The following is a 14,031-nucleotide window of genomic DNA, read 5'->3' as shown; positions in this document are numbered from 1 at the left end:
AGCAGGGCGTGAAGCTAGACTCGCGGAACGCCTTAAAGTCGACTTCGAAACAATGAAGGAACGTCTGTCTATAGGCTCCCTAAGAACTGAAATGGCGCCCTTTGATAATCACAACATGAAGCCACGCTCTGTCGGCCCGCACAATGACATAATGGTTTCCCCTCCACAATTGTTTCATCACGTTCCAAGAGAGGTGCAGAGAAACACAGTTGAAGTTGCAACCCATCACAAAAGTGGAGTATCACGGCTCGAGACCCTAGGGGGGGACAGTGCCTACAGTAACTGCCAAAATTTGCAGATGAAGACTATATCTACCTGTTTGACCCCGAGAACCCCGTCAAACTTTGATCCAATGATCAACAAAAGGGTGGGATCTGGAGACACGGGGACAAAGAAGAAAAAGGTCCCGTCGATTCCATCTGATGGAAACACATATGGTGATGCAGCGGCAGCCTTTAAATCAAACTTGTCGGCTGCCGCCGCCCTCCAAATGCATAACAATGTGTTAGCCGCTTCGTCGGTCGCCTTATTACCATTCACCAAACTATATGAAAACTTACATGAGGCGCTTCAATCAAACGGAGGGCTGCTTTCGCATATTGTGGAGAAATTAGCCAAACAAGAACATCTCATTCTACAGTTACAAAACAATCTTGAAACTGAAAAAATAGTGCTTTCACAGATACAAAAGCAAGTAAACGATGGTATGGCAAAGGAAAATCAGGAAAAGAAAGACTTGATAACATCGATTGCTGCTTGCTTAAAGCAATCAACCATACTAATGAGACTGATGCATCCAATAGAGACTGGTGATCTTGAAATTATTGCCCCGGCGCTATCAGAAAAGAAAAGGAAAAAAAAAAAAAAAAGCACCTGCAGATTTACTGGCCAATGAATATACTAAGATAACGCAGGCAATTGTCCCCCTAACTCCGATTCCTAAAGAAAAAGAAACCACCGGAACATTCCAATTTGTTACAATAGAATTGAGGCCGAAAGAGTCAGTTGTGTCTAATGACGCGGCAGAAAGCGCAGGGACTGCAGAGCCAGCCATTATGTCTTCTAAACTCAAGCCAGGAGTGTTGGAGCTCGAATCTAAGTCCCAAGACTCCAACAAATGTGCCAATCAGATTCGACCAAGCTCATCTTTCGGGATTTTCAATGGAGCGGCAAAAAACTTCAATGGTCTGGGAACAAATACAACTATAGGGAAAGATGCCGGTCACTAGTAACAAAACGCAAAGAAAAGAAAAAACCACTGTGAACCCCGTCAACAAACCAGTAAATAAAGAAAATTCATACGCAATCTGACGTCTCCGGCTAAACCGAATCTCTTTTCAAAAATCCCCAAAAAAAATGCACCAATGCCTTCTAAAGGGATTGAAAAAACAAGTAAAGATGTCATAAAAGTTGCAGACGAAAAGGGAAACCCAAAAAAACGTCAGAGATTAGAAGTGGAAGAAGCGGAAAGCCTAGCTAGAACCTCATCCATCGATCTTTGTAATTTATCAACGTATTCAATAGAGGATGACTGCGAGACAAATAAACCAAATGTTTTAAACAGCTCGACGAGCAGCCTGGAAACAAATGAGTCCCTTAATCCTGACCAAAATGAATCCTTTACGTCCAAAGAAAAAAGGGCGGGAAACCCGTGGATTCTAAAATCTAAATCTTGTTCAAAGGACTTTGTGCACCAGACCCAGTCGGTCTGTGGAAACCAAAAAACGTCCAGAGGCGATATGTTTGACGCACGGACAATACCTAAACTGTCAAATGAGGGCTCGTCCATAAAAGGCAAACGTGGCAGCACTATTAATATGAGAAGCTTAAATCCTAAATGTACATCCGGACAAAGATCAAACGAGGTGGAGAAGAGCAAGTCAAGGGCCCATGAGTCACTGGTTGATCGAAACCCACAAATCGCAATAACGAACATCCACAAAGACGATCCAGATGTGAATTTGAACAGAAGGAATGTCATGTGCCTTTTACACTCGGTGCCGGCCTTGAGAATTGTGACGTCTAATGATATTGCCATCATTGAATACATGTCCGAGAAATACGCAGACAAAGTATACCTTCACATATCTTCGAAAGCAGTACGTAATGTAATCCTGGCAGCAAAGGATGAAATACTGCAGTTTGGCTTCGAGACAAGGGAAGTCCTAGTTGCCTCGGTAAGCCACAGACCATTGGATGCAAAGATTTCGTCAAATAGGTCTGGATATAAAGTGCTCCCTCAAGAACAACAGAGGAATGAATTAAGAAAACAACTGAGAACCGAATCGCCTCTGCATCACTTTGGGAAAATCAATAAATATGGAGAAGGTTCCAAGTAGCTAGTCCCAGATAAAGAACAGAATTCGATTTCTTTGGTCTCTTGGAACACGAGAGGCTTCCGTCATCTCTATGAAAGCTTCCCGATTGAGTTGAATGACAATTTTATAATTTGTCTACAGGAAACATAGCTAAGATGCCCGCCAGTGAAAGAAGGCTACGTCACAATGCTGAATCCTGCAGGGAAGAATCCACATGGACACCCTTTCTCCGGCTTGATAACCATGATGAAAATCGGATGCGATTGTAAGGTCCTCAAAAGCGAAAACCCAAATCTGTTTGTGCAATGTACGTTGTTGCGACAAAAAGGTCGTGAAGGGAAAAGGCCGCAACAACTTCTAGTATTAAATGTATACTGGAATCCAGCGATGATTACCACAAAGAGTTTCACAGTCACGGTAATAAACCTGTTAGAAAAGTACATGCAGGAGAAGAATAACATCATACTTATAATATGTGGCGATATGAATCTGACCTGGTTCAATGAGAAGGGCGTGCGGATACCAAAAAGCCTTTCCAATAGTCCCCTGAATCAGGAGAGAAGGATCATCTGGGACAACATCATGGAGGCTTATGATTGTGACATGGTGAATGGTCAAACTGATGGAGACAGACCACCCAAAAATACTTGGCAGAATATGAGTACTGCAAAGGTATTGGACTACATATGGGTCTCAAAACATGCTTGGAACTTAATTCACGAACTGAATGTAATTCCTACTAAAAACAGTGACCATGATCCGTTGATATTAGATCTGAGGATAACATCAGAAATCAAAAAGTCAGTAGCGACTCAAGCCTTGGAAGTAAATAACGGAAAAAACAGGCTACGATTATCCATTGCTCAGATATCTAGTCTCACGGCGAAACTAGACACAGCGGACCCTTTATCTTTCTGCATTGTGGACTACGTATCACTGCTACCTCTGAAAAGTTCACCGAACTTGTGGAAAAAAAACTCTGAGAAAAAACACACCCATGAATGGAGCACAAGAGTATACGAAGAAAAAAAGTGTCTAAAACGTGATATATGCAAGCTGAAAGCACAAGGTGGTACTAACAGTGCCAACTTGATAAAAAAAAGGACACAAACATATCGTAACTGGTCTAAAGCCTTTAAGTTCCAACGCGACCAAGAAAGGGGCGAAGTCCTGTTGACTATGATGAAATCACATAAAAGCAGAGACATCTGGCAAATTTTAAACGACTGCACGGCCAATCAAGCGACCAAAATGGCAAACGTGGTCACCGAGGCAGAGTGGAACAAACACTTTAATAATGTCTTTGCAGGAGATGCTGAAATAAATACTAAACAGAGAGACCTAAGGTCTGTAAACTGGGATTGCACAGAAGCCAGGGATGACATTCTATTTGCCATTGAAAAACTGAATAACTCTCGAGCCGCTGGCCCCGACGGCATTTCTAATGTCATGCTCAAACAACACAAACTGGAATGGGCGAAATTGATTGAGATCTTATTTGCCAACATCAAAAAGCATAGAGAAATACCGGCTTCGTGGACATCTGCAATTATCGTTCCTATATTCAAGAAGGGCGATCGAGCTGATCCAGCAAACTATCGCCCGATCGCCCTACTAGATACCATCGGCAAAGTGTTTGCGAACTTTCTGCAAAAAAAACTAACTAAGTGGGCTGACACAAGAGGAATTACAGATCGCAGACAAACTGGTTTCACAAAAGGCGTCGGAACAGAAAACAACCTGACCCTGTTAAATCTACTCAAGTTGAATGCTATAGAAAAAAAAACACAACTGTTTATAGCATTCATTGATCTTCATCAGGCATTTGACTGCATTGACTGGGAAACCCTGTGGGCCAAATTAAATAATTGGAATTGCCCGGATGAGATTCTGTTTCCCATCATTGCACTGCATACGGACACGTCCATTCAGATAAGACTGAATGAAGCCGGGACTTTGTCGGAGAAAATGAAGACCCAAAGAGGTGTAAAACAGGGCTGTCCCATTGTAGCATGCTTGTTTAAGCTATTCATCGCAGATATTCCATCAGCATTGAAGGATGTGCGCTGTTTTCCGCCGAAACTAAACAGATTCCATTTAAACTGCTTAGTATATGCGGATGATATAATCCTAGCAGACACTACGCAGATTGGCCTACAACGTCTATTACATAAACTACAGCAATACATGTACTTAAATCATTTGAGCATAAACATGACTAAAACAAAAATCATGAAAATTGGAACGCAGAAAGGAGTAAAGAAAAACTGTTTCAAGTGGCAAATCGGAAACACGAAACTTGAGGAAGTAGTCGAAATCAGATATCTAGGTATAATGACATCCGTTTCGATATGCGAGAAGAGCTGGACAAGGAATGTAGTCTGCCGTATGAATACTTTGGCTACCCAAGGAACAAGAATTCACAATCTTTTTGGTAAATTTTCCTTGACCCCGATCCGGCTATTCTATTTGCAAAAAGTAATCCCGTGTGTTACTTATGGAACAGAAGCTGGTTGGAACCTTGACCTCAAATTGTGGGCAAAACTGGAAGGCCATTTCTGGCGACGAGTTTTGAAGCTACCTAACTGTTTTCCAATCTCAGTAATAAGGCATGAACTTGCCTTGGATGATTTATACACAACGGTAATCTGGAAATCATTAGCATTACTGAGAAAGATGATAACAATGAAGAGAGAACCTGCCTACGAGATCTTGGCATTGGATGATGTGCGACCACCTGAGCAGATCTTAACCATCTGGTCTACAAAAATTTATGACATCATGCGAACAGCCAATATAAGTAAAGAAACACTGCTAAAATGGCCCCAACTTGCAAAGAAAAAACTAAAAGAATGGGCTTGGGTACGAAACATGGAGTGCCTGGAAATCATGGTGTCGGCGCCTAAATTAGGGCCAACTATAAATAAAATAAATATGATGCCGAGATACCTTGTGCAGTTTCCCTCAAGACATCACCGCAACCGCTTTCTTCGTCTACGAATGAATGCGTTACGAACAAAAGACGTTCTATTAAGACGAAAAGATCCATCAATCTGTGACAACTGGTGCAGATTCTGTTTAAAAGAAATCGAAACCATAAAACATTTGGTAATCGCTTGTCCCAAATTGAATTCGATCAGATCGATACATCTGAGCAAATATGCACCGATAAATGGAAATATGGAGGACTGGTGGTTCAGAATCCTGATTGGGAGTTCCGTCCATCTAACTTGTTCGGTGATAAACTTCATTGATACACTCGATGTATAAGTCTGTGGGCTGGATCCGGGAACTGGTGTCCATGTGTTTTTTTTCTTCATTGAATAGGGAATTGACTAAGGAATTGTACATTTCAAAAAGTTTAATAATAAACTAAGAAAAAAAAAAAAAAAAAAATTAAGGCAGAGATCATTGGTGGCACACCACTCCTGAATAGCAGATAGACAGTCAGAGATGAGCGAAGGGAGACTGAAGATTAGTTGAGTGTCATCCGCATAGCACTGAAAGTTGCGGCACAGAGTGGCAATGCATTGGGCAAGAAGTGCCAGGTATAGGTTGAACAGCCAGGCATAGAGGCTAGACCCCTGGGGAACAACACAGGAAGAGATAGAGATTGAGGACAGAAAGGACCCAAGTTGGACCTGGGAGGGTCGATCGGAGAGGAAAGAGGTCAGCCAAGCCGGGGCCTGATCGGTGATACCCAGGTTATCACGGAGATGGTTGAGCAGGATGGCATGGTTGACCGTGTCAAAGGCAGAATAGAGATCAAATAAGATGAGGACACAGGGGGTGTTGTAATCAAAGTTGGAGAGCAGGTCTTCACGGATGTTCAGGACATCCGTACTTCTAGCAGCTCTGAAGCCTGACTGATGGTCATGGAGACAACCAACAGATTCAGTGTGAAGATTAAGCTGGGAGATGGCCAGCTTTTCCAGGAGTTTGCCCAGGAAAGGAGTGATGGAGATTCAGCGATAGTTAGCCCGGCAGGAGGGGTCGGTTGTGGGTTTCTTAAGAAGAGAGTGCACAATGGAGTGATTCAGGGGGGAAGGGAAGACACCAGTGGCGAAGGAGTGATTGCAGAAGTCAGCCAGAGAGGGGGCCAAGGTGTCAATGTGGTCCTTGATGATTTTAGAGGAACCGGGTTGAACCTGTTTTGACGAGACTTTCATAGATCGGACTTGTCTAGAAATATTGTCTGGGGAGAACAAGGGTAAGGCAGAGAAGGAGGGAGGAGAGGTGGCAGAGGAAGGCCAGGAGAAGAGCTGGGAGTAGAGGGGACAGGATGAGACGAAGAGAGAGAGGACAGGATGTCCTGAGTTTTATAGATGAAATGAGAAGACAGGGCCGTGCAGAGGGCCTGTAAGGGGACAGGAGAGGTAGAGACTGCAGCAGGATTGGCCAGCTCCTTGCAGATTTTAAGGAGTTTGGCCGAGTTGTTAGATGCCGCAGAGACACAGACTTGGATGTGGGCTCTCTTCTTGGTGCGGCCAGAGAGCCGGTATTCCCTTTGGAACAGGCGGCAGGCCAGTTTGTCAGCAGATGTACCGGAAGTACGCCATTTCCTCTCAGCCACCCTGCACTTGCATTTCAGTGTGACGAGGTCTGAGTCATACCGGGAGTTGCACTTTGCTTTGGGCTTCAAGCAAATCCTCATGACAGGGGCAAGAACATCAAGAGTATCAGATATAGGAAAGTGGAGCATGGAGAGGGCTGTGCTAGGGTGTGAGTAAGCCAAAGGGGAGGGGGTGGTGAGAAAGTAGTAGCAAAAGCTTCAACTGACACGCGCTTCATGGGTCGGCTAGCCAAGAAGGTAGGTGGCAGTGCTGGAATTGGCTTGGTCTGAGGGGTGGAGAGAGTGAGCAGGGAGGAAAGGAGAAAGTGATCAGGACATTAATAGTGTCCCTTGCAGAGTGAGTCGGGCCAGAGGGGACGATAGAGAGTGAGAGAGAAAGATCCAGGGGAAGGACAGGCAGCATCCAGGTGGATGTTAAAGTCTCCAAGAAGGAGGAGTTGAGTGGTGGAGACCAGGAGGTAAGAGGAGAGGTCCGCCCACTTAGAGAGGAAGGAGGAGACCTGACCAGGTGACTGATAGAGTGTAGCCACAGTAAGGTAATGTATAGGAGAGAAAGAGCCTGCAGACGAGGCATTCAAAATAGGAGTAAGCCTTTGTGGAAATGACAGGAATCCACTCAGGGGAGGTCAGGGCTACATCCCCTCCGGGACGGTTGGACCTGGGCACGGAGAGGATCTTATAGCCGTCAGGGAGGAGAGTGTCAAAGCTTGTGGCAGAGCTGGCCGCGAACCATGTCTTGGTGAGACAGAGGACATCGAGGTCAAGTTCTACCAGGAGGCGGCAGATGTCAGAGGAGTGTTTGACAGCTGAGTCAGAGTTTAGAGTGGCAATATGGAGAAGGTTGCCGTCCTTTAAAGACTTCCGGGGAGGGACATAAATCAGAGGAGGTGTAGAAGAAGCCCGAGGGGGGCAGAAGGGGAGGGAGAAGAGGGCAAGATATTAAAGGGGGGACAGCAAGAGGAGGCAAGGAATTGTGGAGGGAAGAGAGGGGACAACATGAGAAGGAAGGAAATTGATGAGGCGCGGGAAGCGTCTATCAAATAGGAGAAGTTTGGCCTGATTGCCTTAGACCAAGGCGGTACCATTCAGGTAAACATTTATGATGACCTTAGAGGAGTCGAAGGAGGCCAGGAGGGCCTCCCACCGGGTGCCTCCATTAATGGGAGAAGAAGAGAGAGGAGAAAGCACAGAGACCATATGAGGAGTCCATAGTTCTGGCGAGGGAACGACAAAGACGATGTCGGTGAGGGCTTGCCTAGAGGAGGCACTGGTATAGGTGTCAGCAACAGGGAGGCAAGGGTGGGAGATCGGAAAGTCCTTTTTAAACTTCTTCCTACCAGATATTGTGAGGAGAGCAGGATAGTCGATAGAGAAGCAATTAGAAAAGATAGGTGAGACAGAGAGCACCATAGAGTAGATGGGGAGAGGAGAGAAGAGAAAGGGGGGAGGGGAAAGCACAAGGGAAGGACACAGGGAGGGGTGCAAGCAGACGAGACGGAAGGAGAAGAGACAGTAGTAGACAGTTGGACAAGACAATCAGTGCTCAGACAAAGAGGTTCGGTAGATGAATGCTTTGCTAGGAAGTCAAAAACTACAGAATGGCAGTACTTTCACGATGCAGTTTTGAATACATGAGAAAAACACACCTAAGTCTGAGAGTCCTGAAAGAGGGGAAAAGGCCTAGTTTTCACAAGGCAATTTTAAATACTTTCGCAATGCAATTTTAACCAGGAGAGAAGAAACACAACTAATTTGAGAGTTAACAAGTGGCACAGTATCCAGGGTAGAGTGAAGGGGTATGCAGACTTTCCATCACGGTTTTGTCTATCAAATTTTTTCCAATGAAAAAATGTGCATCAAATGCATATTTTTGCATATTTTTGTGGGGTAAAGGGTTAATTTTGTTTGGGGTGTTTTTTAGGAGTTAAAAACGTGGGGTTTGGGGGTGGAACCCCCCCCAGAAATGCACATTTTTTTGTTGGGAAAAATTTGATGGAAATACATGTAACCGAGTGAAGGCTCCACTCTTACCCTACTTAGTAGTTGCTAGCTGACGGCTGGCCTCTGGCTTTCCCTGCTGACAACTGCAGACACTGTCGGGAGCCACCTCTTGTGGGAGCCACCCTTTGCCTTGGGCTTAGCTGCAGGGCTGCACGGGCAGGGGGCTGCCAGGGGAGGGTTAGTCAAGACTGGACAGAGGACCAATCAGGGTGGTGGGAGGGTATGGGAGGCGGGAGGGAGGTGAAAAAACAGAGGGAGAAGAAAGTCGGTGGTCGGGGAGGGAGAGAGGTACACAAGAAACATAATGACACAGCCAAAATAAGCAAACTGCGACTTCTAGAAAATCAGATGTTCGTCACTGCAAGAAGGCAAAGCACTCACACATAGAAGATGGTTGCATTTGATTAGCATGCGCAAGAAGCTACTGTTCTAACCTTAAAGCAAAGCTCTAGTGGGAGGTTTTACTTCATCAGGGTGGGAGGGAGCAGTCATATGATAAGAAATCGTAAACCCGATTTGGAAAATCCAAAATTCCTATCTTTGTAGGTTCATCTATTTCATTATTCTTTAGAACATAGATGAAATGCATGTGCGCTGTGGTTCAGCCGGCTGTCAGTTCACCTTCCTGGGACTGCGACGATCCTACGCTAGTAGGGTTTGGCCAGTCTCCAGTCCCTGGGGTGAAGTAAGTGCCAAGAGTAAGTGAGAGCATCGTCTTAGTGTTAATTGCCATTACAGGCCTTCTTTACTTACTAAGAACTACAACGAGAGGGCGTTCATCTGAGTGCTAGAGAAGGCTGAGTCATGAAGAGAACATTGATAGAAAATGATGCAGAAATAAAAGATGCTTTTCTGGGACACTAAAGCAATGGCCTGTGTGCACATTCATACATTTAACAGATTCAGACAGTAATTTCGCACATACCCATGCTTGCAAACGTACACAAAAGCATGTGTTACCTCTACACTTACCTGCTCGGCCTCCTCAGCCTCCGGGCTCTCGTGCCTCAGTCACGTCACATGCTGTCTTGCTGTCCCGCCTCAGCAGTTCAATGGCGCATGGCTGCTCTCAATGAATGGGCCATATGAACTTTACGCAGCAGCTGGGCCAGACCTGCAGCACCCCGCCGGCCTCCTAAAGAAATATTTAGTATAACAGCGAAGAACCAAGAGCGCTACCATGCACAAAACAAACGTAACCTTCGTGGGGTGGACCTCGCCCCTGCTCTTGGAGCATTGAACTATTGCTAGCTGAAAGTGAAAGCTGTACATTTTCATTGAAATTGAATCAAAGCATGCATGCCTTTCCTGCTAGGACAGAAGAAAGGGGAGGGCAGTGCCCCCACGCCCAGATTTACCAGCGCCACTGGCCTGTGCCCTCCTTCTCGTGGGATTGTATCATACAAAGATACCCAGCCCTCCTCCCATGGCCTTGCGGGGCACATTCTTCCCAGAGCACGAAGGTTGGCAACATTTTAGAACAATGAAGGGTTTATGATCTCTGTGGCTTCGGCCTTTCTCACCAGTGCCCATGATACAATGTGACATTTTCCTCATGTTTGCGACCTATGCCTGGGATACTGGCTTCAACGCTGCATTTAGGCCTCACGTTCCAAGATGGGTGCTAATATCTAAGATGGTGTTTGTTCCTGCATGTGCACTACATCTATAAGCACGTAATAATACTATCACATGGAAACCTTTAAGGGCACCCCTCGGCCCCCTGGTTTATTACATCACCTTGCACTGACTTTGCCTTATTCTGAAGTGCTTGGTGGTGTGGGAAGACTGTGTCCCCTTCCAACAACTGCTTACCTTATTAAAATATTTCTTAGCAATTCCCAGATGAAGTGACATACAGTATTGTACAATTGTTCTCAACTGACAGGTGGCTACATCGACTTATATAGTGGAAAATGAGCTGTCTTTACCACAGCCACCACTTGAGGAGAAAATGCTAAACGGCTGCCAAACACGACATTAAGGTTTCTAACTGAATTCACTGCTTTCGGTGGAGGGCAGAAAGAAACTGGCCATTGGAATGAAGGAGACGAGCCAGTAGAGCATCTGGCTAGCATAACTTTGTTGTTTTCTCCATTGAGGTGCAAGTTATTACCTTATATCCAATGTTGTACTGACCTAAGACAAACTTCTTCCCTAAATATATCCTCTCAATCCCCAGGGAGAATAAACCATAATGTGTGTCTCATTGGCATAAATCTGACACTCAAGTTCCAAAGACATCCACGACCTGGGCTAATGGACACATATGAACATTACAAAAAGAGGGCATAGCGATGAATCCTGTGGAACATCAAAGGGAGTCGAGCTGCTGAGTGAAATCAAATCTCCCAGCTTCACCCCCTGGCTTCTATCTTTCAAGAAGGAAGCAATCCAAGCTAAAGCAGTGTCCCCTTTCTGATGAACCAAAATACTGCTATCCACGGTATCAATAGCGGCTGAGAGATCCAATAAGATCAACGCAGCCAGCCTCCCTGCTTCCTGATCACAAATCTGACTGGTTGTCCATGAGAAGATGTTTTCCCTCAAGATATGCTGGAAATTGACCTGCAACCCCACATTCTAGAATTTTACTAATAAAGGGAAGATTTGAGATAGGTCTAAAATGTGGAGGAATTGAAACATCTATTTGCCTTTTCGATAAGTGGAATAACTAGACATTCCTTCAATTAGCTTGGAAGCATGCCTCGATGTAATGAGTCATTAATAAGAACATTGGGGTTTTTCAGCGTAGTAAAAAGTATGATCTTTTATTAATGCAGCAGGATAAGAGTTCACAGAAGAAGAAGACATTTTTAACACTTGAACAATTTTCATAATGTCCAATTTAGTTAAAAGGTCAAAGTCAGAGTCCTAGCACGGGAGAATCATAAACCCTTGCTTCTACTGCAATTGAATCTCACAATGAGCTAATTCTATTAGTTAAAAAGGAGCTATTTCATCACAGATTGCTTGGTAAGGAGTTAACTTATCCAGTTCTTCTTGGAGGCCTGAAAGTTCCCCGTACATTTTATAAAGTTCAGCAGAACTGCAATGGCAAGATGATATTCTATTTGAAAAATGTAGTTTTTTGCTTGCAAAATGTTTTTTTTGTAAATCAGAAGATGTTGCATGCTTTTTACTTTGCCAGAAACTAACAGATCACCTCTATATTGATGCTCTAAACGTCGTCCTTCTCTTTTCAATTCCATAAGATCTGATGTAAAACAAAAATTATGGCATGTTCAGTAGAGTTATACGACACCTTTTACTTGAGCTAATTCACCTAAAATAGTAGTAATCTTAGCATTGAAAGACGCAAGAGGTTCATCAGGATCTCGAGATATAGCTGGATTGGTTTGGAATGGGGAATAGCTAGAATTACACTGCTCCAAACTTAACAAATGAAGTTTAGGATGAACAAATACATTATTAAAACTACTATGGGAAGAGTAAGGTTTGATCCTCCTGCCCAACTCACAGGAAAACTTAATTAAAACATGATTAGACCCCGAATAGGTACAAAAATAGGGTTGTCAACTTTAACATTAAAATCTAATACTAAATCTAAAAGATTCACTAGGGACCTGATGTGCATGGTTTGAATCCCAAAGACTCAAGTAACCTCATTTTTAAATCAACCAGCTATCCATGCAACACGGTTGTGGAAATACCCTTTAAAGTAGTGGTCTCTGTTGGACAGGTGAACAGTCTGTTGGATACTGTTTATCCTGACAGCTTGAATGATGACACAACATGACCCATTAAAGCATATAGCATTTAGCTTGTGTGATAATCTTTGGCTTCAGGTCATATCTTAGACTGAGGTCAAGGTTCCCCATAAGACCAAAAATGACTGTGTGGGAACTGGGAGATTGGAAAACCAGCCTTCTATCCAAAACACTAATTGTTTAAGGTTGACTGGTATCCTCTGCATAATGGCCCGTCAGCCATCTTTACGGGTGGGCCTATCTCACAAGTGGGTTGCCTAATATTTACAATTGGTCTGGAGATTCCCCAGTGTCTGCACATAAAGGTTCCCTTTTGACATTCCCTCTCAATTTACTGTCTCACGATTTGCAAAACTTTCCAAGAGTGTATGGTGCAAAGACTGGCCCACTCCAGCAGCCCTAATGAGTGGAAGGATTGCTGCTGGAGTGAGTGGGTTCTGACTGACGGCACCTACGAGACTCTTTGGGGCTATCCACAGCTGCCCTTCTTGTTTCATGCATTAGGAGGTTGAGTTTTTTCTTGTGAAAGTTGAACAGAGGGGATGGGTGCAGTGCCTGAGCTATGAGGAGAGTAGAGAGGAGGGGTCTAGTTAGTGAAGGGAATGTACCAGGGCTGGTGGAAGGTGGCTCCCTTATCCTTGGTTGCCATGTCCCTTGCTGTCAATGAAGAGAGTAGAGAGGAGGGGTCTAGTTAGTGAAGGGAATGTACCAGGGCTGGTGGAAGGTGGCTCCCTTATCCTTGGTTGCCATGTCCCTTGCTGTCAATTATTTGTCAAAGTCTGTTGCATGACACGTGCTAGATACATAATCACGTCATGACAAAAGTCCCACTGAGGTTGTCCCTGCACAGTAATGAGTGGCATGTGATACATGGATTTGTTACAGTTTAAGTTTTCTGGGAGTACCTTACGAAAGGGACTAAGAGGTCACGCAAGTGCGAGGGTCATGGCTATCTTGGAGAAAGTGCAGTTAGAATAACTTGTCGGTCAATGCACAGTAGGATTGATACGGGCTACCTGAAAGCAATGTAGGGACTGCACCCGGTTCCCGGATCCATTCATTGCTGCTTTCTCTGCCGCCTGCTAGCTACTCCATCACCTTCTCGCAAGCTGTAAGAAAGTTACACCTAGGGCAAAATGCTGCACCCCTGCAAGCATGGCACCCTCTGCCTTTCTGTTTTTGTATTGTGGTAGCTGATATATATTTTTAGTGAATACAAATAAGGCAAAGTTGAGCCTCATGGTTTTATCTAACTTGTAAGGGGCCATCTGTCAAGCATGCATTGAAGGTTCCAGCCATCCTGGGATCAGGTGTCTGATAGGGAGCCAGGGTTGAAAGGCACTCCGGGCACATGTTCTGGGCAAAGCCGGAGAACTGCTTGCAGCTAGAACACTCGTACTCTATACCA

The 14,031-nt window shown here is 44.6% G+C and overlaps 1 protein-coding gene across 2 annotated transcripts in view; it reads left to right on the top strand.

Annotated features, from left to right (window-relative positions):
* CD6 (CD6 molecule) overlaps window positions 1-14,031 on the top strand; it is a 333,337-nt gene that overhangs the window by 304,522 nt on the left and 14,784 nt on the right. The gene's annotated exons all lie outside the window — the stretch shown is intronic.

The sequence above is a fragment of the Ambystoma mexicanum genome, chromosome 12 (genome assembly GCF_040938575.1).
Source record: "Ambystoma mexicanum isolate Mex_15411 chromosome 12, UKY_AmexF1_1, whole genome shotgun sequence".
Lineage (NCBI taxonomy): Eukaryota > Metazoa > Chordata > Amphibia > Caudata > Ambystomatidae > Ambystoma > Ambystoma mexicanum.
Note: the sequence above shows the minus strand (reverse complement) of the source record. Positions and strands in the feature narration are given on the sequence as shown.